Consider the following 27,675-nt stretch of genomic DNA (forward strand, 5'->3'; position numbering starts at 1 on the left):
TGGCAGATCTGATGCGGGCACATACCAGGGCAGTTCGGGCACTCACTTCTGCCACACTCGCTGTGGCGCGGAAGCATCGCCAGGGCACCCGCCGCCCTGCTGCAGCACAGCGGTCTGGCCTCCACCAGATTGCTGCGCTTGCTGCACTGCCAGCCCGGCCGAGTGCCAGTGTCTCTGGCGAACAGCGCGCGCCTGGCATCAGCCAGCTTGCCCCCATTGGTGCAGCCGACACTGCCACTCCCCCAGCCAAGGTGCGACGAGCTGCTGCTGAGACTGATGCTGGGCAGCCACAGCTGCAGCAGTCAGCAGCCGGCCCCTCCCGGGCCGGGCCTCGTCTAGGCCGACCCCCAAGGGCATCTGCCGTCACGCATTGTGGCCCTCATGAGCCTTCCCCCAGCCTTGCCACACCCACAGGGCCCAGGTTGAGGCGGAGCAGCAGGTCGGGCAGGGGCCGGAGAAGCCTGCATAAGGACTCGCCCTCTCGGCACACCCAGTAGAGTGTGGTGATAGCGGTTTTTTTTATATGGGGGTGTTTGTGTTCTGGGGGGGGCTTATTTTGGTAAGGCCGAAGATGAAGGCATTTTTTGTTTTTATGGGGGTGTTTGTGTTGTGGAGGGGGGGGCTTATTTTTGTAAGGCCGATGATGAAGGCCAATTGGATGGGCAAGTTTTGTTATTCCTCCCCAGGTTGTGGGAGTGACAGATGTTTTTGACTGTTTTTTGGGGGTCTCGTCTGTTTTTCTGTTTCATGTGGGATTGGCCCTGAGTTTGTAAAATAAAGCTTTTTATTTATTCAGCATGTCCAGGTGTCATGTTTCAAGTGGTTGTTGCGTTAACCGGCTGAGGGCTTGCGGAGCGGCTGCATTCAGGTGCATTCATTGCCACAGGCCATTCCCTGACAGGGGGCCTAGAAGTGTCGTTCAATAAGCCGCCGGCGGACGGCCCTTGGACCTTGTGGCTCCCTCCTGGGCTGGTACTCCTCCTCCTCCTCCTCATGGTCCTCCTGCTCGTCCTCCTGAGGTGGTGGTGCAACGTCAGGTGGCAGTGCCTGAGTCCTGCGGATAGCCAGGTTGTGCAGCATGCAGCACACGACGACGAACTGGGAGACTCTATCCGGCGAATACTGTAGAGATCCGCCGGAATGATCCAGGCAGCGGAACCGTTGCTTGAGGACACCAATCGTTTGCTCTATGATGTTCCTTGTGGCTTGATGGCTTTCGTTGTATGCCTCCTCCGCTGGGGTCCTGGGCGCGCAGAGCGGGGTCATGAGGCATGTACACAAAGGGTAGCCCTTGTCCCCAATAAGCCATCCCCTTGGTGGAGGCTGTGCCTCGAACATGTCAGCCACAGTAGTCTGGCGCAGGATAAATGCATCGTGGCTGCTTCCTGGAAAGCGGGCATTGACAGCTAGGATGCGCTGCCTGTGGTCACACACCAGCTGTACATTGAGGGAATGGTAGCTGTAGTGTATGTAACTGTTCTTCCTTTAAGAAAACTATTGTATGTAACCGTCCACCTTTAAGAGTACTATTTTAGGTGTGGCACTACTTTATCCTGGCTGCTGTATACTGTAATACCGACGGTGACCACACCGGTATATAAGTGCTGTGGCAGAATTTATTGGGCAGATTCGCCCTGACCTCCGAATAGTAAAGTCCTGTTAAAAGTTACTTTTGTAGTCTGTGCATTAATTCACTATACAACCCACAGACTTTACAGTGGCGACGAGTTCGATCGTACCCTGCGGCAACAATACTTCTGAAACAGTTAACGAGCGTTGAGAAGAGGCAACCGCCCTCGTCGTTTTGCTGAGAGAAAACTCGAGGCTGCAGAGCAAGAAGGAAGGAAGACTTCAAACAAGGCGCCTTCCATCAGCAACAGGCACTGATTGTCCCTTCTGCCACGGTGGGGAGTGAGCCGATTAGCACGAGAAGCAAGTCGGCCACGGTGACTGTGAGTGAAGGGAAAATAGAAACAAATAAACGGAGGATAAGGGCGGTGCACTCGACCACGGTCGAGAGGGAAAGGAGCCGGACAGAAGTCGGGCCCAGAGGCGCTGAGACTGGGGCAGCATGGAGCAGAAGCCGCGGTACAAGCGGGCTGGGGAGCGTCGTGAGACGACTAGACCGCGACGGCGAAAAAGGCCGGACAAATACCGCGACCACGAGGCGCTGCGACCGGGATCATAAGGCGCGGAGGCAATAAATAAATAAATAACTAAATAACCCGTGAAGAATCAGCCGCAGCCGGGGAGGAAAGGACCGGACTGCGGGAGGTCTGGGAGAGGCGTTTAAAGCCGCTGAGTGAGAGCTGCACGAGCGGGAGAGACAGAGCCCGAGAGAGAGCGAGCGAGAGCCGATCGAGCGGGAGAGACAGAGCCCGAGAGAGAGTGAGCGAGAGCCGCGCGAGCGGGAGAGACAGAGCCCGAGAGAGAGACCGAGCGAGGTTCCGGCCAGCGGCTTGCAGCAGCTGCCGTGAAGGACCAGGAGCTGGATCTGTCCGACGCCAACTGGTTGTCCCCAGCGCCGGTTGCCCCTGCCGAAAAGAAGAAGGGGGGGGGGAACAAGGAACGCGATCGGCTTTTCTAGCGCGCGCTTCAGAATAAACAAGCCGGCGCACAGGCTACAAACCCCGTAAACCAGCGGTCATCGCCCGAGGGCAAAGCTTACCCCTCCCACCAGAGGAAGAAGTCAGGAGCGGGAAACCGCCATTTTGCCAGTCGGGGGGAAGAAGACAAGCGCGGGAAACCGCCATTTTTGGAAAAAAAAAGAAAAAGTTAAAAAGTTAAAGAGAAATCCTGTTGTTTCGCAGAAAGATAGTGAGAGATAGTGAAGATGCCTAAGCATGGTAACATCAACAACTTTGATGCCGAGGTGGAAGACTGGGCCACGTACGTAGAGCGTATCGAGATATATTGTGAGGCCAATAAAATAGAAGATGATGATAAAGCTATAACCTTGCTAAACTCGATGGGCGCGAAGACATACGGGTTATTGAAGCATCTTCTATCACCAGCTAAACCGGTGGATCAGACTTTCGATAATATTGTTGCTGTTCTGAAGGATCACTTGAACCCCACACCGCTGATGTTGGCGGAACGATTCAAATTTTATGCGAGAACGCAACGGAAAGAGGAAAGCAACGCGGAATACTTGGTCGAACTGCGTAGACTAGCGAAATACTGCCAGTTTGGAGGAAATCTGACAGAGGCATTGCGAGACAAGTTCATGTGCGGGCTGTCTAAGGAAGGAACGCAAAAGCGACTACTCGAAGAGAACGACCTTACACTTGAGAGGGCTGTCCTTATTGCAGCATTGCACGAAGCCGCAGCGAATGGAACTGCGGAAATGCAGCTAAAGGCAGCGGTACTCAGTGTGGATCAAATTACTTCGGGTACAACGAAATGTTATCGTTGTGGGAAGACAACACACGACCAGAACCAATGCTGGTTTAAAAACCAGGAATGTAGAAAATGTGGCAAACTGGGTCACATAGCTAAAGTATGCCGGTCAGGAAAGAAGACCAACAACCAAAAAAAGCCATCACAGGGAAAGTACAACAAAGTACACAAGGTGGCTGAGAAGAGTTCAGACGAACAGAATTCGGATTCAGACCCAAACGGCCAGGAACTGGGTAGTCTGAGAATTCACAATGTGAGTAAGAAAGCTGACCTACAAACTATCTGGGTCATGCTAAAAATAGCCGGAGTCCAAGTGAAAATGGAGTTGGACACTGGATCAGCCCTATCAGTCATAAATCGAAGGGATTACAACCGGCTATTCTCACATATACCCTTGAGAGATACCAAGTTCGTATTGCAGACATACATGGGGCATAAAGTATACCCCATGGGGAAGATAAGAGTCAAGGTGAGAGACAGGGGCAAAGAACACCCAGGAATGGACTTATATGTACTACCTGAGGGAGGACCACCACTTCTAGGACGGGAGTGGATCAAGAAAATAGACATGGAATGGCACTACCTAAAAGCAATAACGAGTGAGGACTCGGTGCAGACAATCAGCTCAGACTCTGAAACGGATGACGATGAGACCAGCCCAAGTATGAAAGACAAGGCTAAAATGGACTTGCTGACTGAGGTTGGAAAAACGAAGGCGTGCATAAAGGTTTATGCTCCAGAGGAGAACAAAGTTTCAGAACAGAATTCCACTGAACAACAACAACATAGTTTGACAGAGAATTCTGAGTCTGTCCAGTTTACAGACATATACATTACTGAGGAACACCGAGCTCAAACTCAACTTTATTTCAAATTACAACAGCAATTAGAACAATTGAGTTGCCGTCTTGAGCAAGAGACAACAGCAATGAAAAAGTTCTTGGACACAGAGTGGGAGAATCTGGAAAGACAACAGAAGCAGCTGGGGGAGAAAATGGAGCAGGAGCACACAAACCGTCTGCGCGAGGAGGCCAAACGAATCAAAGCTGATTCGGTCTCTGAAGGTGCGTGCTCTAATCTGGTGGAGCAAGATGTTCAGCAACTGAAGGCGCTTGTTAGCAGGTTGCAGGCAGAAAAGGCTGATTTGGTCGCCATGAATTCCGAGCTCCTACTGAAGTCGGGTGCAGCATCACCGGACGATTCATTTGTGGAAATTCGAATGGTGGAGGCTGCGGATGATGGCGAAGTAGAAGCAGCAAAGGGACCCCAGTGCGAGGTTCTAAACAGCCCTGCAGCTAATGGGAAATGGATGATGGCAGAAGAGTTAACAGTCAGCCAACTCCTCCAGGGCAAGGTTATAAACAGCCCTGTAGTTAATGGAAAAGGGATGATGGCAGAAGAGTTAACAGTCAGCCAACTCATTCATATGCTGAGGGATAAAACTCTAAAATGGGAAAAACTTAAATACGAGCCTCAATCTTCAAAGGGAAGGGAGCTCCCAAAAGTCATTGGAAGAGCTGAGGTGGCAACCCAGACTGAGAAGTCTGCAGCGGAACAGCCCTTGGATGCCAAAAGTACGCTGACGCACGGCAATGTAGAACAACAGACTACTGAAACAGCTACTTCAGTAGAGGGATTGAATAGTCCGATCAATCAATCTCCGAATGAAGTTGAAGTATTGAAATCACAAATGAGGTCATTAGTAAAAGACTTGCAGGAAGCCCAGAAAAAGCGGGATGAATCTGAATGCATGATGAAGTCTCTTCAGGACAGATGTCGGGATTTGGAACAAAAGTCGGCTAACGTCCAGCTGGGTAAGGAGGAAATAGAAGACCCTCTCGCTGGCCTAGCTCAGGACGACACCGAATACTACCATGATCTGTTGAGTGACACTGAATATTACGAGGACCTGGTCTGCCCAGCTTGTGCCGAGAACTCCCAAAGTGCCGAAATCAGGATGAATCACTTAAAGTCTAAGGAACATAGGGAGATGGTGGCGTTACAGCTGGCAGCTGACAATGGAGCTCCGAGAGTCTCCAAGAAGCAAAAAAGGAAAAGACAAAGCAGAAGATGATAACCATCTGAACCATTATTACCTCTACCCATTCACACACGTGGTCCCCCGAACGGAGCCAAATCAGTTGGAAGGTAGGAAAATTTCCCAAGGCAATCCAACTGTTTTTGTTTGTTTTAAAAAGTCAGCAATGCTGGTTCAGAAGTGATGGAAGTAAAGCTGTTAAGTCTAGGGAAGGACTATGGGATGAGTCCCTCTAGCAAGGTGACCCCACTACACCACGGAGGCATGGTCCGGACCGAGTCAAGAAGATCAGAGACTGAATCTGTGAACTGTTTCCCGCAGAGACTGAACCTGTGAACTGTTTCCGCAGAGACTACCTCTGTGAACTGTTGTAACATGAAGTTGGATATGTTATGATGTTATGTTAATGGGGAATAAGTATGTTGTAAGCTAAAAAGGGAGGATTGTAGTGTATGTAACTGTTCTACCTTTAAGAGAACTATTGTATGTAACCGTCCAGCTTTAAGAGAACTATTTTAGGTGTGGCACTACTTTATCCTGGCTGCTGTATACTGTAATACCGACGGTGACCACACCGGTATATAAATGCTGTGGCAGAATTTATTGGGCAGATTCGCCCTGACCTCCGAATAGTAAAGTCCTGTTAAAAGTTACTTTTGTAGTCTGTGCATTAATTCACTATACAACCCACAGACTTTACAGTAGCCCTTCCGGTTGCGGTAATCCTCGGCATTGTCGATAGGTGCCCGCATAGCCACATGCGTGCAGTCAATGGCGCCCTGCACCATGGGGAAGTCCGCGATCCTGCCAAATCCGACTGCACGCTGCTCCTGCCTCTCTAGGGTCATGGGGAAGGAGATGAATTGGTGTCTCCTCGCGAAAAGTGCATCGGTGACCTGCCGGATGCAGCGATGCGCGGCGAACTGGGAGATGTTCGCTATGTCCCCAGCAGCGGCTTGGAAGGAGCCGCTTGCATAAAAGTTCAGAGCCACCGTGACCTTCACTTCCACCGAGAGAGACGTCCTGCACATCAGCTGTGGACGCAGATCTCTGTGAAGCAGCTGGCAGATCTCTGCAACCACCTCCCTTCTGAAGCGCAGCCTCTTAACACAATGCGCCGCAGTCATGGTGAGATAGGACACCTGCTGCCGGTATTGCCTGAGTGGGTAAGGCCTACGTTGCCGACGCCTGATGGCCCCTCTGCGTCTAGGCATGGCTGGCCCTCTCACACAGCGTCTGCGAGCCCTTCGCACATAATGCTGCAACTGAGGGTTGGAACCCCATACAGCCCCCATAATAAACTTGCAAACAGTGAAATCACAATGATTCAAATGTCAAAGCTCTGGCCAGAAGCCAAAAATACCTCTCCTATGTTGTCCCAAATCAGTAAGCTCTGTTCCTTGGTCTCTGTCCAGAAATCCAAAGCAGTAAAGTCATTGCAGCAAAATGGCTGGGCTTTATAGGTCAGTGTAAGTGCCCTTTAATTAGCGCTCCCCGAGGCCCACAGGGCCTCTGTTGCGTTCCACTTCACAGTTCTTAACAGCGCCACGCCCACATTGGGCGGGCGCCACTGAATTTCCGGTTTGGGGCGCACAAACAGCGTTGCACGACGAAATGACGTCATAAGCTGCGCGCGCAGCTGAGCGGACGCAAACACTTTGCGCCGGCGCTAAATGTCTACTGAATTTGGGCGTAGGCGCAGATCGGCCTGCGCCCGGGCGCTAAGTGCCTAGCGCTGGAAATATACCCCTCTTATGGTGTTAACGGCTGGCGAACGCAACTGAATTTCTTACTGCAGTTATATAGGGCCCTGGTGAGACCACACCTGGAGTGTTGTGTACAGTTTTGGTCTCCTTACTTCAGAAAGGATATACTTGCCATAGAGGGAGTGCAAAGAAGGTTCACAGGACTGATTCCTGGGATGGGGGGATTGTCCTATGAGGAGTGATTGAGTAGACTAGGCCTATATTCTCTAGAGAGGGGAGATTTAATTGAGATGTATAAAATTATGAGGGGCCTAGATAGAGTGGATAGGAAGGACCTATTTCCCTTAGCAGAGGGGTCAAGAACCAGGGGGCATAGATTTAAAGTAGTTAGTAGTAGGATTAGAGGGGAGATGAGGAAAAACATTTTCACCCAGAGGGTGGTGGGGGTCTGGAACTCACTGCCTGAAAGGGTGGTAGAGGCAGAAACCCTCATCACATTTAAAAAGTACTTGGATATTCACTTGAAGAGCCGTAACTTACAGGGTTACGGATCTAGTGCTGGAAAGTGGGATTAGGCTGGAGAGCTCTTATCCAACCGGCACGGACAAGATGGGCCGAATGGCCTCCTTCTGTGTCGTAATATTTCTATGATTCTATGATGCTATGATCTTCTCTAAGTCTACCCTATCAAACCCTTTCATAATCTGAAAGACCTCTATCAGGTCCCCCCTCAGTCTTCATTTTCCAGTCAGGATAAAACAAACTGTTCAGCCTTTCCTGATAGGTATATCCTCTCGTTTCTGGCATCACCCTTGTGCATTTTCTTTGCAGCTTCACCAGTGGCTCGATATCATGTTTGTATTATGGAGACCAGAACTGTGCTCAGTACTCCAAGTGTGGTCTAACCATGGTTCGAAACAAGTTTAATGTAACTTCTCTGCTTTTCAATTCTATCCCTCTAGAAATGATCGCCAGTGCTTGGTTTGCTTTTTTTATGGCCTCATTAACCTGCGTCACTACTTTTAGTGATTTGTGAATGTGCACTCTTTGCTCCTCTGCCTCATTTAGACTCTTATTATCCAAGCCGTATGTGCCCTCTTTATTCTTCCTTCCAAAATGCACCACCTCACCCTTGTTTATATTGAAATACATTGGCAAGTTACACGCCCATTCTGCAAGTTTATTAATGTTCTCTCGTATTTTGGAGGACATAAAGAAATATAAGAGTATAGTGATTGGCAATATGGGTGAGACGGGCTGTCATTCCTTTTGTTAAGATTACAACATTCAGACAGATACATAAAAACACAGGCTCCAAATGGAGATTGTTCTTTCCCACCCACTCTGACTGTACCACGGCTATCTTTAGTCGTAGCTCTGCCGCGTGAATATTACACCGTTCTGCTTTTCAACAAACTGGAACCCTCGACCTGACTTTCACAACGCTTTACTGGCTGTATATAATCAGAAATTATTTTTAAATGCTTTTCTGGAGCATACAACAACTGTTTTAATGATTAACCATAAAGAAGATCAACTATTAGCGCGTAGATTAACCAAAACTGGCTGCCAGCAGGTGTCAGTTCATGTTGAAAAGCCCTCATCCATAAAGTGACTTATTTTGGATTCTTATTTCCGATGTCAGCTCTATAAATGTATTCAACCTTGAAAGGCTTGCATTTCTATAGCGCCTTTCACAACCATCAGACATCCCAAAGCGCTTTACAGCCAATTAAGTACTTTTTGAAGTATAGGAAGCACGGCAGCCAATTTGCACACAGCAAGATCCCACAAACAGCAATGAGATATTGACCAGATTGTCTGTTTTAGTGATGTTGATCGAGGGATAAATATTGGACAGGACACTGGGGAGAACTCCCTGTTCTTCTTCAAAATAGTGGTCAAGGGGAAGTGCAACGAGACCTGGGGGTCCTTGTGCACCAGTGGCTGAAGTTAAGCATGCAGGTGCAGCAGGCGGTTAAGAAGGCAAATGGTATGTTGGCCTTCGTAGCGAGAGGGTTTGAGTACAGGAACAAGGATGTCTTGCTGCAGCTGTACAGGGCCTTGGTGAGACCACATCTTGAGTATTGTGTGCAGTTTTGGTCGCCTTATCTGAGGAAGGACGTTCTTGCCATGGAGGGAGTGCAGTGAAGATTCACCAGGCTGATACCTGGGATGGCAGTAATGACGTATGAGGAGAGATTGGGTCGATTGGGCTTGTACTTGCAGGAGTTTAGAAGAATGAGAGGGGATCTCATTGAAACTTATAAAATTCTAACAGGACTAGGCAGACTAGATGCAGGAAGGATGTTCCCGATGGTCAGGAAGTCCAGAACCAGGGGTCACAGTCTAAGGATAATGGGTAAGCCATTTAGGACAGAGATGAGGAGGAATTTCTTCACCCAGAGAGTGGTGAACCTGTGGAATTCTCTACCACAGAAGGCAGTAGAGGCCAATTCATTAAATATATTCAAGAAGGAGTTGGATATATTTCTTAAGGCTAAAGGGATCAAGGGATATGGAGAGAAAGCAGGGACAGGGTACTGAATTTGGATGATCAGCCATGATCGCATTGAATGGCGGAGCAGGCTCGAGGGGCCGAATGGCCTAATCCTGCTCCTATCTTCTATGTTTCTATGGGATCTTTTACGTCCGCCTGAGGGAGCAGACGGGGCCTCGGTTTAACGTCTCAGCCGAAAGATGGCACCTCCAACAGTGCAGCACTCCCTCAGTGCTGCACCGGGACTGTCAGCCTAGATTTTTGTGTTCAAGTCTCTGAAGTGGGGTTGTGAACGCACAGCCTTCTGACTCAGAGGCAAGGGTGGTACCAACGGAGCCACAGCTGACACAACTTGTGATGTTACCTTTGTCTATGAAATGGTCAGTGGCAGTAAATTTAATAAGAAGAAAATTGTGTTCAGTGAGGGAAGGAATCTGTAGAATATATTGCAATTTGGGTTATCTACTGAGAACAATAATCAATATTTCAGCGTTTTGTGTTGAAATGAGGAACCTTGAGCAGATGAAATTATTCCACTGTACCATTTGATTTAATCAGGTGTTTACTCTCCTATTCCAGGATAAAACACATTGGAACATTTGCTATGAACGTATAAATCACAACTGATGCAATACAGCGTCACAGTTAATGCTCCTTTATTTGTCCTCTTGGAGTTTTCAAAGACAGTACTGTACAATGGACACATAAATCTCATGTAAAGTGCCCTTTACTGTAAGAATCAGTCCCAAGTTGAATGACAGGTCCAATTTAAATTGGGAATTAGTTATTTATTTCATGTAAAAGGGTTGAATTATTCAGATCGTTGAAATAAAAACCAATATCCCAAAATGTATTTGGTGGCAGAATGTTCTGCTTGCTTTCCACATTAGCTTTCTAGCACAGAACCACTTTTCCATTTCGAGCTCTGATTTTCACCGTTAGCCTTTTGCTGGCGAAACCAACCCGTCGATAAAGTTCACAATCGAGATGTCCCAAAAACAGAGCCTAATTTTTGCCGGCGCTCAGAGGGCGGGTTCGGAGGCGGCTCCACTGTCAAAATGGAAAAGATTTCCACAAGGTTCACATTGAAAGCAAGGAAAAGCAGACCATAATCTTACTGACCGATATGTTTTTCTCGTAGGCCTCTTGTGGGCTTGCTTTTGGGTAGTCCAGGGTACTGCCTGGGGTATGGCGAGCTGGAGACCTGCACGCACAGAAGATTGGAAAATCATCGTGATTGCCCCGCCTGCAAGCTGGGAAAACATGTCAAATTTGAGCCATTCATTATGGCTCATGCCTTGTAGACATGTCAGAATTTTCCCCATGCAGTACGGACATATTGGGCATGCAGCAGATGAAAAACGTTCAATTAGACAGAGAGAAAGAGGCTTACAGCATCAGTTATTCTTTTCAACCAAATGAAACACTGGCAATATTCAGCAAGATACTGTTGCATGATCTGCTCTGTATTCCAAATAACTTATAATTTTAGACTTGCCAGCAAGCAAGTACATTTAATGATAACATGGGAAATGCTGTGAATAAATATTCATTCAATTGGCCACAATCAGTACCAATGGGAAATAATAATGCAGCATTCCTCTAATCAATCTATATTATGTTGCTGGAAAAATGACACAAACAATTAAGAAGATAGAACTGAACACATTACATTTAAACATGGACAACACCATTAACATTTTCAAATAAGCAGAGCGCAGCATATATTGGTTGATCATAACTGTGCTCGTAATAATCTGAGGGCAAATATGTATCTTGTATATTAAATTTTTTAAAAGATGCGTTCAGTGTAATTTTAGCAGCTATTAAGAACTTTTTAGTTATTTAATTCAATCAGAATGGTGGAGGAAGTGTTTATAGGAACAGAAAAGTTTCTACATAACAATTAGTGCAATTTCTTTCATGAAATGACAATATATTGTAGGTGACATCGTTACAAATATTATGTAACATTTTCCCTGGGATCTGTTAAGTGGCATAAGTTTAAATATATAACTGAAAGCTGATAAATTCTTCTCAGACTATTTAAAGTTTGTTCAGCATGTCAAATATAGGTTTGGAGGCAGAAGGGCAAAAGAAAGACTTGCATTTATATAGCGCCTTGTTGGACCTCAGGTCCGGCCCAACGTGCTTTACAGCCAATGAAGTGCTTTTTGAAGTGTAGTCACTGCGGTAATGTAGGACTTATAATAATGTCACCATTATGGTTCAAAACTACCAGTTCTTTCACAAAATCATAAACCTGTGCAGTGGCGAACCTGTGTCAGCCGTGGCTCAGTGGGTGGCACCCTCGCTTCTGAGTCGGCAACAGTTGTGGGTTCACGGCCCACTCCAGGAGACTTGAACACAAAAATCTAAACTGACACTCCAGTGCAGTGCTGAGAGAGTGCTGCACTGTCAGAGATACCGTCTTTCGGATGAAACGTTAAACCAAGGCCCCGTCTGCTCCTTCAGGTGGCTGTAAAAAAAATCCCATGGCACTATTTTGAAGAAGAGCAGGGGACTTCACCCCGGTGTCCTGGGGCCAATATTTATCCCTCAATCAACATCACTAAAACTGATTATCCGATCATTATCACGTTGCTGTTTTTGGGAGCTTCTGTGTGCAAATTGACTGCCGCGTTTCCTACATTACAACAGTGATAACACTTCAAAAGTACTTCATTGACTGTAATGTGCTTTAGGACGTCCAGTGGTCGTGAAAGGTGCTACAGAAATGCAAGTCTTTCTTTTTTTTCTATGGTGCTACCCACTGATGGCATCCTTCATATGTGCTTGTGCTTAGCAAAGGAAATGTAAACAACATATGTTATAAAAGAGGCACTTTGTTAAGGGTATTCTTTGTGTGAGTTCTGATTACAGTGAGCAAGCCATAAACAAATCTATTCTTTCCCAGGAATTCAAAACTTTGGAACTTCTTGCATCTCTCAATCTTCCCTTTTTTCTACAATCTGCAGGCTTTGAAAATCCCAAAAACCAGAACAAAACAGAAAATGCTGAAAATACACAGCAGGTCATTCAAAAAAAAGAAAGACTTGCATTTATATAGCACCTTTCACGACCACTGGACGTCCCAAAGCCCTTTACAGCCAATGAAGTACTTTTGAAGAGTAGTAACTGTTGTAATGTAGGAAACGTGGCAGCCAATTTGCGCACAGCAAGCTTCCACAAACAGCAATGTGATAATGACCAGATAATCTGTTTTAGTGATGTTGATTGAGGGATAAATATTGGCCCCAGGACACCGGGGAATAAACCCCTACTCTTCTTCGAAATAGTGCCACGGGTTATTTTACGTCCACCTGAGAGGGCAGATGGGGCCTCAGTTTAACGTCTCATCCAAAAGACGACACTTCTGACAGTGCAGCACTCCTTCAGTACTGCACTGGAGTGTCAGCCTAGATTTTTATGCTTAATTCTCTGGCATGGACCTTGAACCCCCAAACCCTCTGACTCAGAGGCGAGAGCATGCTACCCAATGAGCCACGGCCGGCAGTTCACACAAAGAGAAAAGACAAGCTTTAAAACCCAAGGTTGGCATCACCAAGCCACTTCTTGATTTATCATTTGCTTTCTCTCCATTTTTTTCCAACTTTGGTGGTTTCCTATATGCTTCTTGGCTCTTAACCTTCTTAAGGTACAAAAGCAATCTGAGCTGAATTGATTACTTATAGAGTATGACTATCCACCAGTTTATCTTGACGCACTGGAACAGTGAGAGGAAATGCTTGTGAAGCATGCCTGAAGGTCAACAGGAACCATATAAAGCTCCCCTTAATAACAATTATGGTTTACGGCTCCTTTATGTTTCAAGAAATCATATAAAACACCCCATTAACAAGTTTTTAACAGTATGAATTATGGCTCCTTACAAAGAGATTCTACTGAGCAAGCCATTTCAAACGAGATCCTGTAAAATGCAAAAAAATAATCCGGCTACATTTTCTGCTGCTTAATAACATGGCAAGGAAAATGACTTTGAATAATGAGGTGGAAGTACTATGGATGCAGAACGTTCCTTGAATGTTGTCACATTAACAAAAGGTGACAGCACCATATTATAGTGCTCAATGAAGATTCAGCCATTAACAGACAATTTTATTTCCCTGCCATCTATGCAAATGAAGTCAAATGTTTAGTGACAGTCACATTTCCACTGTCTGCTGTTTGCCCGTAGATCAGAAGGCCCGTGTGTATTACAGCTGGCATATTAATGAAAACTCGGGATATGTTAAGTGATTGCACTGTGTCTCTTACCTCACCTCAGTTCTCATCAACACCAATAATCCTTTGCGGCAAGAAACAAAACAAAATAATATATAAACAGAAGGACAATCAAAAAATTAAATAAGGAAAAGAGTGACAGACATAAAATCATAGAAATTTACGGCACAGAAGGAAGCCATTCGGCCCGTCGTGTCCGCGCCATCCGAAAAAATGCTCTCCAGCCTAATCCCACTCTCCAGCTCTTGGTCTGTAGCCCTGCAGGTTACGGCACTTCAAATGCATATCTGTAATATATGTGGGTGGATCAGACGAAGGACAGAGACAGGATGAGTTGCTAGTTAAGGTGCTTGCTTACTCGGTCAGAGCGAACTGAGCATGCTCATACCAAACCATATGACAAACCATGTGATAATACATTACACTGCTTTCCCCTTAGAAACAGTGTATGTATTCCCGTCTCAAATACAACAAAACTCTAGTCCCACCTCTCCCAGCATTATACGGACCACATAACAAAAACACCTTTTTCTTTCCTTTTAAGTCAACTACAAATGCTACAAATGAACTACAAATCCAGTTTAATAACAGGTTTCCGGAGCTTTCCTGATCTTCTAACAGAAGTTTTTGGTTTTGAACCAATTTTTGGGATGTTTTGTTTTGATTCCAAGTTCAAAGAAGTAGGTCCCACCACTGTTTCCCCACTTGATACAACCTTGCCTACCAGACAATTCAGTACGACAGTTATGGAATGGTTTCAACTCTGTGTCCAGATACTGATCAGTCCATCCATTCAAGGTGTTTTCACACACTCTTTTCAGTACTGAGTCCTTTTGAGTCTCATCTGCAATCTCAGTTGCATTCAGGGAAAGTCTTTATCAACTTCATCTAGCGTGAAAATCTCACCTTCACTCCCGCACATGAGTGGCAACCTGGACAAGGCATCTGCAATTGCCTTCTGCTTTGAAGTGCGATATTCAATCGTGTAATCATATTAGCCCAGAAATTCGGGTCGGAGGCTTCCCGCAGGTGCAAGCCTCCGACCTGCACTTACCCAGCGCGCCGGCCGTTGTGCTGTGGGCCCCCGTGGGATTCCGATCCTGGGCCTACTCCAACTGCCGGCACACAGTGCTTGCGTATCCCAGGGGCGCAGTTAGTTCGAAGCGTCCCCTGGGATCACGTGGGCCATGGAGAGCCAAAGGTAGCAGGGGATCTGTATTCATAGATTTGACAGGAAGAGCTGTCAAATCTATAAATACAATTCAACCCCAAAACATAACTAAAACTTCAAATAATTTTTTTTTAAATCACACTTTTGAAATAACTATAAATTGCATAAAATAACTAGTTTAAACAATAATTAAAATGTTTTAAAAAATTAATTACAGTTTCTAACAGGGCTAAAATAAACTTACGTTTCTTTAAAGTATTTAAAAATAATAAACCTGTGGAAAAAATGTTTTAATTTGACTTAATTCACCACTTACCTTGTTAAAAGCAGGCCTTGCGACTGCTTTTTAGAAGCGTAGCTGTTGGAGACTTACCCTCCCGGAGAAACCTGCAAAAAAAATGGAAGTTCCAGGTGTACGCGCTGTCTCTCCGGCGCACGCGTTCGACCTGTGAACCCCTTCCTTTAAGGGAACGGAAGTTCCGGTTTCCCGCGCATAGTGTTTGGAATCAATTTCTTGATTCCAAACACTATGGAGGGTGCTTCCTTTTCAATTTATGCATAGTTTCTTTCGCTCTTTGTGAGGTTTCGCGATGTGAATGCGATTGGTTTCTCTTGGCCGTGGCTTATGACAGCTCCCACACCGTAACTGGAAGCATCACACACTAACTTAAGCTCACGCTCTGTGTCGTAGTGCATAAGTAGAGCATCGCTAGAGAGACTTCCTGTTGGGCTTTTGTCCGCATCCACTGGACATCCTTCTTGAGGAGCTCGTGCAATGGAGCTAACATGGTCACTAACTCAGGTAAGAAACATGCGTAGTACTGGACCATTCCAAGGAAAGATCTTAACTCAGACACGTTCTGTGGCTTTGGAACATTGATGACAGCATCAATCTTTTCCTTCACTGGTTGCAAGTCATTTGCATCAACTTTCAGACCAAGGTACAAAACCTCGGGCTGCACAAAAGCATATTTGGTCTTTTTCAATTTGCAATTTGACTTTGTGGGAATTCAACCTTTGAAGCACTAAATCTAATACTTCTAGATTTTCTTTCTTGCTGTTTGTTGTGATCAGCACATTGTCTTGATTGCATAAGCAATTTGGAATTCCTTGCAAAATCGTATCCATCATAGCCTGGAAGATTTGGGGGGAGGACTTTACACCATGCGGCAGCTTGGTGTATGAGTGCAGTCCCTTGTGTGTGTTGATGGTGAGATACTGTTGACTCTCTTTGTCAACATTCAGCTGAGTGTAAGCAGGCGACAGGTCAAGCTCGGAGAAAACCTTTTACCCAGACAGTGCTGCATACAAATCTTGTGATGTAGGTAATGGGTACTGCTCATCGTCAACTGCTTGGTTGATAGTAACTTTGTAGTCACTGCACAAGAGTACAGCTTTGTCTGCTTTGGGTACTACCACACTCGAGATAACCCATTCACTTTTGTCAGTTTTTACGAGCACTCCGTTCTCTCTAAGTTTCTCTAGCTCTTCCTCCACCTGACTTTATAATGCATAGTGGACCGGCCTTGCCTTATAATAGACAGGCTTCACACTGGACTTGATGCGGATATGCAAGTCATACCCAGTGATGCCCTCATAACTGTTCGTGAACATGCTTTTATACTTGTTCAGCATTGTGTCGAGTCACTGCTTTGAAGCATCTACACTGAAGATATTTTTCCAATCTAGTTTTAACTTTCTCAACCAGTCTTTGCCCATGAGGGTTGGCCTGTTTTTGTAGCTCACTACAATAATAGGCAGCTTTACTGACTGGCCATTGTTTTGAACTGTATATTCCATTTGTCCACATGTCTCCAGGATTTCTCCGGAGTAGGTTTTTAACTCTATGGTACTCTTTGTAAGTGTTATTTGATTAAACTTACACTCATATGTGTCCTTACTCATGATAGAGCAGTCCGCCGCCGTGTCAATACACATATCAATATATTGGTCATTGATCAAAAGTTTTGTACAGAAGTCTTTCTCACAACTGCTAGTATTGCCACTAGTGGCATATATACTGTAAGTGCCTAGTTCAACATCGGGTGTATTCACTTCAATATTGTGCATTTCTCCCTTTTGTTGTTGCTGCTTTGCATTGCCACGAGAATGGTTCTTACTTCCTGCTTTCGATCTAGCTCTGCAAGCTGCTGAAATATGGCCTTGCTTCTGGCAGTGAAAACACTTCGCATTTCTGTATTGGCAGGTCTGTGGTGAGTGATTTCCATTGCAGTAATAACAGTTCACTGAACTGCTCTCACCGACATGCTTTTGACTTGGTCTCACAGCTTGAGGTTCGGCGATGGCTTTGTGACTGTAGACTTTAACTGCACTAGTCACTTGAGTTGGACGGAGTTCCCTAGCATTCTTAGACGCCATCTCCATAGATGGGGCAATTTTGCATATGTCAAACGTCAGGTTCGGAGTGTTCAGTAACTTGGACTGTGTGCGCTCATCCACCAGTCCACACACAAACTTATCTCACAACTCACGATCCAACAATGTGTCGAAGTTACAATGCAAAGACAGGTTCTTAAGAGCTACAATGTCCTCACTGATGGTTGCACTTTGTTTTTGGTTTCTGGTATGAAACTTATAGCCCTCTGCTATTTCTAATGGCTTTGGGTCGAAATGGCACTTGGGTTTCTCGACAATGTCTTCAAACGACACATCCTTCACTTTCCCTGGCGCGAGTAGCTTTGTCAATGTTCCGTAGACATCTGGCCCGATCTCCGTTAGAAAAATTGCATTTTTACGTTCACAAATTACTTTATTTTGAGCTTGAACATCCTCATCTACACCTTCGGTCTGAATAATGTTATTGGCCTTAAAAAACATCTCCATCCACTCAAGGTAAGAACTGAATTGTTCGCGAGCTCGGTCAAACTTGCTGAGGCTTCCGATGAATCCTGTAGGTGCGGCCATGATTGTCGCGATCCCGTTGAACAGTGACTCAGCACGCTACCTGTGTACCTGTGAGAATCAACGCCGCTGTTGCTGTGTATACATACACACGAAGGCGAAGCACAGACAATTCTGCATCAGCACTAACAGTAAAACATCACAAAAAATTCAGTATAGGTGTCACAAATTCACCTTAAACTTCTCGACTCGAAGGTTGAACGCTGTGTCCTTCCATGATCCCTAAAAATGGCTTTGGGATTTAATCCTCGTCGCCAAAATATAATATATGTGGGTAGAACAAATGAAGGACAGAGACATGATGAGTTACTAGTCAATGTGCTTGTTTACTAGGCCAGAGTGAACTGTGCATGCTCATACTAAATCATGTGACAAACCATGTGAAAATACATTACAATATCCAAGTACTTTTTAAATGTGATGAGGGTTTCTGCCTCTACCACCCTTTCAGGCACTGAGTTCCAGACCCCCACCACCCTCTGGGTGAAAAAAGTTCTCCTCAATTCCCAAGGGTTGGATCAAGAGGCCAGAATTAGAGGAGTGCAGATATCTCGGGGGGTTGTGGGGCTGGAGGAGGTTACGGAAATAGGGAGGGGCGAATCCATGGAGGGATTTGAAAACGAGGATGTGAGTTTTAATATCAAGGTGTTGCCAGCCTCAGCTAAATATGCTCAGCCTATAATTCCCTCTCTTCTCTACCCCCCTCACTGTTGTCCCTCATCATTTCTTTCTTCATCTCTCCTCCCTGCCACTGTTATCCCTTGCCTCCCTTTTGCTGTCCCTTTCTACACCCCTCCCCTCACTGTGTCATTCTTCCAATCTCTTCCTCTCAAAGTTGCCCCTTGCCTCCATTTTCTTCTCCCCTTCTCTCGCTAGTGCTCTTCACTCCCTCACCCTTTCACCCTTCCTTCCTCCGTCATCTCACGCTTGCCCCATTACTCTCTCCATCCCCTCACCTTTTTCCCCATTCCCTGCTCCTTTGCAAACTGGCTGGCTTGACAGGGAGGCGGAGGCAGGGAGTTGTTCCTGTTCTGAAAAACGGAAATCATTGGAGGGGGAGGCAACCAGACCTAGAAACTCTATTTGAGGAGCTGACGAGTGTCCAAAAAAAGCAAATTGTCTGTTCCAAATGTTGACAACTATGGAGAAGGCCAAGTCAGAGCAGGGAGTACCTGGGCCACAGTAAGCAGGAAGCCCCCTTGAGAATAAACAATCCAAAAAATAAAGACAAGTATATCAGAAAATCCGGAGCAAGAAAAGGTAATTCAGCTCATCAAGACCACTCCATCCAGAGTCCAGGTGCAATTATTCTAACAGGGACTTCCCTCCCCCACCACCAGTTGATCCCTTATTTCAAGGAACACTCATTTCCTTTCCCTTACTTTTCTTGAAAAATAAGTAGGAACTGTTCCGTACTTTGTGACCTAATCCTTATCCTGATTCATTTCACAATAGATGCCTGCAGTCTTTGGGGCTGAGCGTGGAATTAAAGCAACCATCTAGATGAGTTTTCATGTATATGATACCAAGGTTAATGAGGAAATGGATTATAACAGGTGTAAGCGAGCATGGTGACATACATGGATTGTGTTAATCAAATTCATTCAAGTGCTTGTGTCATAGTTGCTTCTGACAGCATCATTCTTCCAAACCAAGATCTAATCTGGATCCGCTTCATCCAGAAGCTCACTATAGTGTTGAACTTATCTTGACACCAAGAGGTGCTAAGTCAGGTGGTCACATGGGTGTAGCAATTGACCAATAGGTTTTTTTTATTCGTTCCTGGGATGTGGGCGTCACTGGCAAGGCCAGCATTTATTGCCCTTCCCTAGTTGCCTTTGTGAAGTTGGTGGTGGGCCGCCTTCTTGAACCGCTGCAGTCCGTATGGTGAAGGTGCTCCCACAGTGCTGTCAGGGAGCGAGTTCAAGGATTTTGACCCAGCGACGATGAACAAACGGCCGATATACTTCCAAGTCAGGATGGTGTGTGACTTGGAGGGGAACTTGCAGGTGTTGGAGGGGAACTTGCAGGTGTTGGAGTTCCATGGCTAAACAACCTACACCTGTTTTTCACCCCACCATTCTGAAGATTGGAATAACTGTCATCGACCTCTATTCCGCCTATCAATCATGCTTCTACTTCCACTTCCATTTATAAGGACATAGCTTTAGTTTCTCATTAAAGGGTGAAGCTGAATAAAGGAACTGTGGACTTCAAGGTCCCTTTTTATTGCAGGCTGAAATTTTATGCTTTTACTTTTTAAAGAGATATTCAGCATCAAGTTTATAGATTTGCAGATGAATGATGAGCTAGAAGCCTTTTGTAATGCTCTGAGTGCCAGGTATAATAGACGCCTTTGCTCTTTTATCCTTTTGCATAAAGATACATCTGTACCACATCAGAAATAGTCAGTTTGCACTACAAGTACTTCAGGGAGCAGAGCCTGGAGCGATATCCAGTGAATGCAAAATGCACCATGGAATGGAATATACTGCCTAGTTTTCTTACAAGTTGTAAACACGTATTTTTAAGTGTGGTATTTAATCTCTGCGGCAGGAGGGGGAGGGGAGGGTCTTTTTAACCTTTGTTGACTTCTGCAAAGAGCAGATAGTAGAACATTAGATGCATTCAATGTGCCATGCAGGGAGACATGTTAGCAAATCCACCACGGCTTCAAGACAATCAGCTGATAACTATCCAGATCCGGATGAATATGTGTCGGCAATTATACATAGAGCTGTGATTTTAATTAGATACATTTTAAAGTGCAGACTAAAATTAATTGATGGTGTTCATCTGATTATTAGAGATGCCATGGGTGTCAGGAGAAGGATTAATACCCCCAATTTCAGGTTGAGAACAAGAGATCAGTTTAAATGTTCCCAGCGCAGACTGAAAGGTTGTTAACATAACGTCAGGCCGGAGGGGTAGCAGCTTTGGAGCTGTAAGGGGTTTTAGATCGCAGAGGTTTCTCTCTCCAGAGGCCTCTCTCTCTTGCACAGTAAAACCGTGAGTGGTTCGACCCACTCGCCCCTTAGATTCTGTACTCTGGTCTTTGGGGCAGGAACTACAATGTAGAGAAAACTCTTGTAGACCAAGTTTGATGAAACAAAATGAAAATTTATTGCATATGGAAACACAAATCAAATGCGAGCAAATAAAAGAGTACATGAGAGGGAAAAACACAAACAAATCATAACGACACAATACTAACTAAGGCAAATACAGGCATATTATACTCTACAAAAATCATCATGAAATAGGGAAACACACGGAACATTGAGGGATAACAACTCATGTTAATTATACCCTTAAATATCCACCCCCTTAAACCTATCTAGATTTGATTATGGAGGGCCAGAAACATGCTCACCAATCCAACCAGGAAGTGCAAGGTTTTGAACCAGTCTGTGTTTGATCCTTTCAGGCGTCCCGTCTCCACGTGGATCGTGGAGCCCCAGCGAGCTGCGCCTCACCTCTCTCCTGAGGTGGGGGTCGGGGGCGGCTGCTCGACCTCGGCTTCTTCTGTCGTTTTATTTTATCTCTTCTCCTGAGCCGGAGCAGGTCAATGGCCTCTCGATGTTTGACCCCGGGGCGGGACGCCGGTTCGAATGACCTTCTTGATGGCGGTTTGGTCTTCTTCTTCTTCCTCTCTGTCGATGGAGAGGAGTCACGCTGATCTTCTCCCGAAGCGGCTCCTCTTTACCCAGCTCAAAAGCTGGACAGGCCTGCAAGCTGGAAAGCTGACGAATGGTAACCCCTACCCGTGTGTCCTCACAATTATACTTCTTTCCAGAAGCCCTTATCTCGCGCCAAATCAGGTTAGTCTTTGTTTAACTTTTGGCGGGCTTGTTGCACAACGGGGTAGTTATTATATTTTAAACTGTTCTTGGATGGGCGGTAACGGGCCATCTCTGGTCTGGAATGACCTTCATTGTTTTTAATGTCCTGGTGATGTCCTTAACGGGCCCTTGATGCTCTGCTCATGAATATGAAACTGTTCCCTTTTGTCTGGGTCAACATTTAGATGGCCTTTATCTACAGGCCGATCTCGACTGGATCTGCATCCAATCTATATGTATATGTGGGTGTCTGGTTTTGTTCTCTCAGAAACGGCTTCCAGAACTTACTTTGGGCTGAATCCACAAAGCTGTCTGAGGATTTGCAGGAACCATTTTAAAGTGTCCCAATAAGTTGATCACGGGGTCTGGCGGCCATTTTGAATGCCCCTTTTTTCTGGGCTTCTTTTAAAACTGTCTTTAAAAATCATGGCCTCTTCTGCCATTCGACCCTTTATAATGGGCCAGAAATTCGGGTCCAAATGCGTGAGTACGGTCTGGGTACTCACGCATCTGGCCGGTGGAAATGCCGGCGTTCAGCATGCACAGCGCATGCGGGGAACGCCGGCATTTCCAGTCCTCTGAACGAAGGGGTTCAGAGGCACAGCGCGTGCGACTGCACAGGCAGCGCTTGCGCAGTGAACTTCGTCGATTTCATTCATGGATTCAGTGAGGGTAAGTCCTTACAAGTTACACTTGAAAAAAGCATGTGTAAAGTTGTTCCAAGGCTGCGGAGGAAGATATATTTTATCGTGGAGCTTCTGAAAGGCAATATTTTTGTTTGGGAAAGGGAGGGAAGTTATTTTAAGAAATTTTAAGTAAGTTTTAAAGTTTAAATTATTTTTTTAAACGGGTTTTCAGAACAGTAGGTAGAAGGAGCAATTGTGGCTGTGTGAATGGAATTTGAAAATGAGTGTTCTAAAATGAGTAATGTAACATTTCCAGCACTTTTAAGAAAGAAACTTTTCATCAGTAATAAATAATTATGTATGTATGTCCGCATATATTCCTTTACGTATATGTATGTATGTTTTATATTCCTTTACTTATGTGTATGAATGTATGTTTTTAATTATGATTTTCCAATAAGTTACTTTCTCTGAAAGTCATAATTAAATAATACATTCATACACATAAGTAAAGGAATATATACATAACACGCAAAGGAATATATACAGACATACATACTTTCAGAAGCTCCACGATAAGAAATATCTTCCTCCGCAGCCTCTGGAGCAACTGTACCCATGCTTTTTTCATGTGTAAGTTGTAAGGACTTGACCTCACTGAAAGCATGAATGAAAGTGGCGAATTTTACTGCGCACGCGCTGCCTGTGCAGTCGCACGCGTTCTGCCTCTGAACCCCTTCGTTCAGAGGACAGGAAATGCCGGTTTTCCCCACATGCACTGTGCATGCTGAAAACCGGCATTTCCTCCGGCCAGACGCGTAAGTACCCCGACCGTACTCGCGCATTTGGAAGGGAATTACTGGGCCAACATTTTACATGTCAATAAAATGAAAAATTTAACAATTGCATGATTTGCCCCCTCGCATCTGCGACTGAGGGTCCAAGGAGGTGCATTGCGCAAGAGGTCATCGTCGTACGTATCCTCACACTGTTCCCTTTCGGGAACTGTATGAAGTGGTGGAAGGATTTATGGCCGTGATTAACGCTCATTCCGTGACCGTAACCATCTTTGAACCAGCCATTAGGGTGGTTAGCCCTATGGCGTGAGGGTTTTACGGGCTCCCACAACCCATCTGAGGGGGGGGCCACCCACACCCACGGACGCAAGTATCCCGCTGGATGTCCACCCAGAATTTATAGTTGGAGCTCCGACTCCACTTGCCGGGACTGTCTGGAGTGGGGTTCGAAACCCTACTCCTTCTGGCCCAGCGGCAGGGATGCTTACTGCTACGCAAAAGGCCCACTCCGCACAAAAGGTGACACCCATACGTTTCCTGCGCCTTTTCCCTCCCCGTGACTGGAGCCCTATGCTGCCACTTGAAAGACCAAGCTATCATCTGCCCTTTTTGCGGCGCCTTTGACTTCTCATTACCAATGATGAGCAGGCGCTGCGCCTCCACCTCCTTGAGGAGATTGCTGAGGTCATCATCAGTTCAATTGTGAGTTCTTTTAATGCCGTGAATTGTGCTCATTCCAGCCATTTCACTTTGCTAATCGGATTGGGCCTTTGGCATAGCGGTAGGATCCCCGCCGCTGGGCCAGATCAGGGTAGGGTTTCGAACCCCGCTCCAGACAGTCCCGGCAAGTGGAGTTGGAGCTCCGGCTCTAAATTCTGGGTTGACATCCAGTGGGATATTTGCGTCCGTGGGTGTGGGTGGCCCCCCCTCCTTGTATAGCTTGTGGGAGCCCGTAAAACCCTCCCGCCATAGGACTAACCGCCCTAATGGCTGGTTCAAAGATGGTTACGGTCACGGAATGAGCATTAATCATGGCCATAAATCCTTCCACCACTTCATACAGTTCCCCAAAGGGAACAGTGTGAAGACACGTATGACGACGACATTGCTAAATAAATAAATGGAATTAAAAAAATTCTTTTAGGGCTTTTAAAAGTCTTTAAATTGCTTTAATTCTGTTTAAAACTACTTCAGATTCTTCAAAATAATGTAAACGTTTTTAAAAGTTTATAAAAGTTACCAAAATCTTCAAAAAACTTCCAAAAACCTATTTAAGCTGCTGCTTTGCATGTAAAAATGCTTAGCAGCTTGGCAGAAACATTGGGGGCGTGTCCTGTTAAACTGAGACCTCAAGGGGCGTGTCTCAGTTGCACAGCGCGCTACAGGCTTCGCGCTGGCTGCACTCCTGGGCGGCGTGACATCATACGCTGCCCGGGATTCTTCTTTTTCAAAATCGAATTCCAGGCGTCCCTGGAGGTCAACGGCCAGCGCGTCGGGTAAGTGCATATCAGGGGCTTGCACGCGCGGCAAGCCCCCGATCTGAATTTCTGGCCCAACATAAATTGCAATTTTGTGAATCCTACACTCCCCCCTGATGATACTGTAACTTGCTTGAAGTATCATAATTTTGGGTGAGCAAAATTTTCTGACTTCCCACAATCTAACCATCCCCAGTATTTACCTATCTATGACCCCACGACACATGCATTTCCCATTTCAGAAAAACCTAGTGTACATTAAGCATCTATAGATGGCAATGCCTTGGAGTTAAAAAAAAAAATCTGACAACTTACTTCCAGGCGTGGAGGGGGGGCCTTATACCCTACATCACCTGGTGCATACACACTACCTTTTAATAATAACAACACATCTAATAAACTTCAATAAGAAAAAATAAAGTACACACACGGAAATTAAAATGCACATGAATACATATCAAAAATAATACAGAGGAGGGAGGGAAAACTTTAACTTTATACAAAGCAGCAAAAATATAAATGGGTGTCTCTTCTTCTACCCGTACATAATGCTCCCTCCATTCCCCTCTATTCTCATACTTTTGCGAATGTTTGACCTTTTTACAGTGTACAAACAGTAAATAAACTACAATGATAACCTGGCACACTACAAGAATGTGGGAGGCTATCCTAATCCAAGAAGGGACTTCTATATTAGTGAACAGGTCCCACCACGGTGGGGTCACTATATCCAATATGTTTGCCCCTATCTCTAAAGTCTTCTGCTCCAGTGTATAGAAATGTTTCTGTGAAACAACAATGGCTTTTAATATCTTGGTGAGGTGTTCAGGGAGAGGGGGAATGATATATCCAAAATGTGCAACGAATTGCTGCAGATCGGTGAAAATATCATTTACTGCACCCCTTCTTTGCCTCCCTATCCTGTCCAAGACCTCATGTGGTGTGGTGTACAGTTCGGCTCTGTCGACATCGGCAAAGTCGAATTCGTAAAACTGTTTAAACATGTTTGTTAACAGGACCTGGTATAATTGCTCTGTTTCCCTGGGGCACCACTCTGGCAACCGCACCTCGGTGAGGTTTAAAATCACTGAAGCCACCGCGTAGTGCACCCCTTGGTACAGCACCTGACCTGTGGGTACCAATACCAACCCGTTCCCGGGTCCCTTGGTTGTGGTGGGGCACCCTTCCTTGAGGGCTTTAGCTACCGGAATTGTGGGCAGGGGCTTGCGGGGTCGGGTGATGAGCTCAGTGGCGTTTACTGGGGTTTGAGAGTATGGGACTCCGCACGCCCGTGTGCTGACATCCCACCTCATTCCTTGTCCAGCATCCTGCCACTGCCTTTGGAAAAAGATGGAGACGCCTGTGGGGCAAGCGTGGTCTGAACCACACATACAGATGTAGATCCCCTCATCTGGTTCCCACCATTTGTCCCAACAGACACTCAACCCCCCTTGGGTCCCTGTAATAGTCTAATGGGTGTTGTTACCCAGTCTTTCCCATTCAACCGTGGAATTCTTCATGGTCTTCCTCAGCTTCCTGAGCCACCACCAGCGACTCAAAGGTACATGTCCCAGACAGTTCAAACAAATCCTTTTTCCAACGGTGACGCTGATTCTTGGTGCGATGATCCTCACCCTGGGGCACATCAGAGACATTTCTCTGTATGCAAACCCCGTCTGGCTGGAGTATTCAGTAGAGTTCGACCCCAGCCAGCCTGGCCAACTCCCTTCATGGAAGTAGACAGCAGTCTCTTCAGCGTCCCGTGGGCCGGTTCCATCAGTCGCGACGGGGCCTCTGCTGCCAGAGCACCCATAAATGGTAGAGTCCTTAGTGCGGCCCCGATAGGCCCAGCTCCATCCGATCAGCATGAACGCGACGAGGATCCCTCTCATCTTTCTCCTGGTTCCTGCAACAAATTAAACAATGCCGCCAGGCTCCCGAGAGATTTTGGCTTAGGTGAAGGCATGATCGGGCCTTTCGACCTCGTTCCAAAATAGCACACATACTGAGCAGATTCCCAAACTACTTATAACTCTTTATCATTTTAATATATACACACCTTAAAACTTAAAAACTTAAACTTAACTTATGTACAGCGCCGCCCATCCCCGGGCGGCTTGCCTAACCCCTGATTGGACTGCAGCTCGCCGCTCCCTGCGGTGGGGCTGCAGTGACCTGTGGCTTGGGTTCCCCGCAGCCTTTTGCTGTTAATCGGGGACTGCGTTTTGTCAGGGATTTCTCAAGTCGGCGTTTACTGATAACGGGGGAATCGGGCCAAGGTTTTACCAGCTGAGGCGTTCGAGTCGACCTGCGAAGAGGTACTTTGGGCGTGGCTCCCTTAGCAAACGGACCTTCGGGTGGGACTTTAGCTCTCACAGCCCGTGGCACCTCTACAGCTGCCGGCTTCGGCTCCCTTCCCTCAAGCTCCGCCCCTTTGGGATTTGGGCAGGCTCCTTTAGCGAGTGGACCTTCGGGTGGGACTTCAGCGTTCACAGCCCGTGGCTCTTCCACGACTGTGGGCTTCGGCTCCCTCCCCTCAGGCTCCGCCCCTTCGGGATCTGGGCCTGTGGCAGACGGCTCCTCCTCACCTGTCCCTACAGGTGGAGGATCTCTGCCCCCAATTTCTACCTCCCCCACGCTTGAGTCGAGGGCGGGACCTCCGTCCTCCGACTCCACCTCCTCCAGAATCGTGTCGAGGGCGGGGCCTTGCTGTTCGGGCTCCTCCTCGTCCGAGTCCCAGGCCATAGGGGAAGCCTCCCCCCAGGTGGGCAGGGCAGCTTCTCCTTCCAAGCAGGATACAACGCCAGCTTGTGTGGTCTGTGACTCATCGCACGCATCAGGCTGAGGATCTTTACCCTCAGACCTGGCTTCGGTTGCTGATACTCTTGCACCCGGTTTAAACAGTTTGCACTGATTGATGTGAAACCATTTAGTGTGCCGGGGCAGCTTCA

This window comes from Somniosus microcephalus, chromosome 5 (genome assembly GCF_052327205.1).
Source record: "Somniosus microcephalus isolate GS21.2 chromosome 5, FLI_Smic_1.0, whole genome shotgun sequence".
Taxonomy (NCBI): Eukaryota; Metazoa; Chordata; class Chondrichthyes; order Squaliformes; family Somniosidae; genus Somniosus; species Somniosus microcephalus.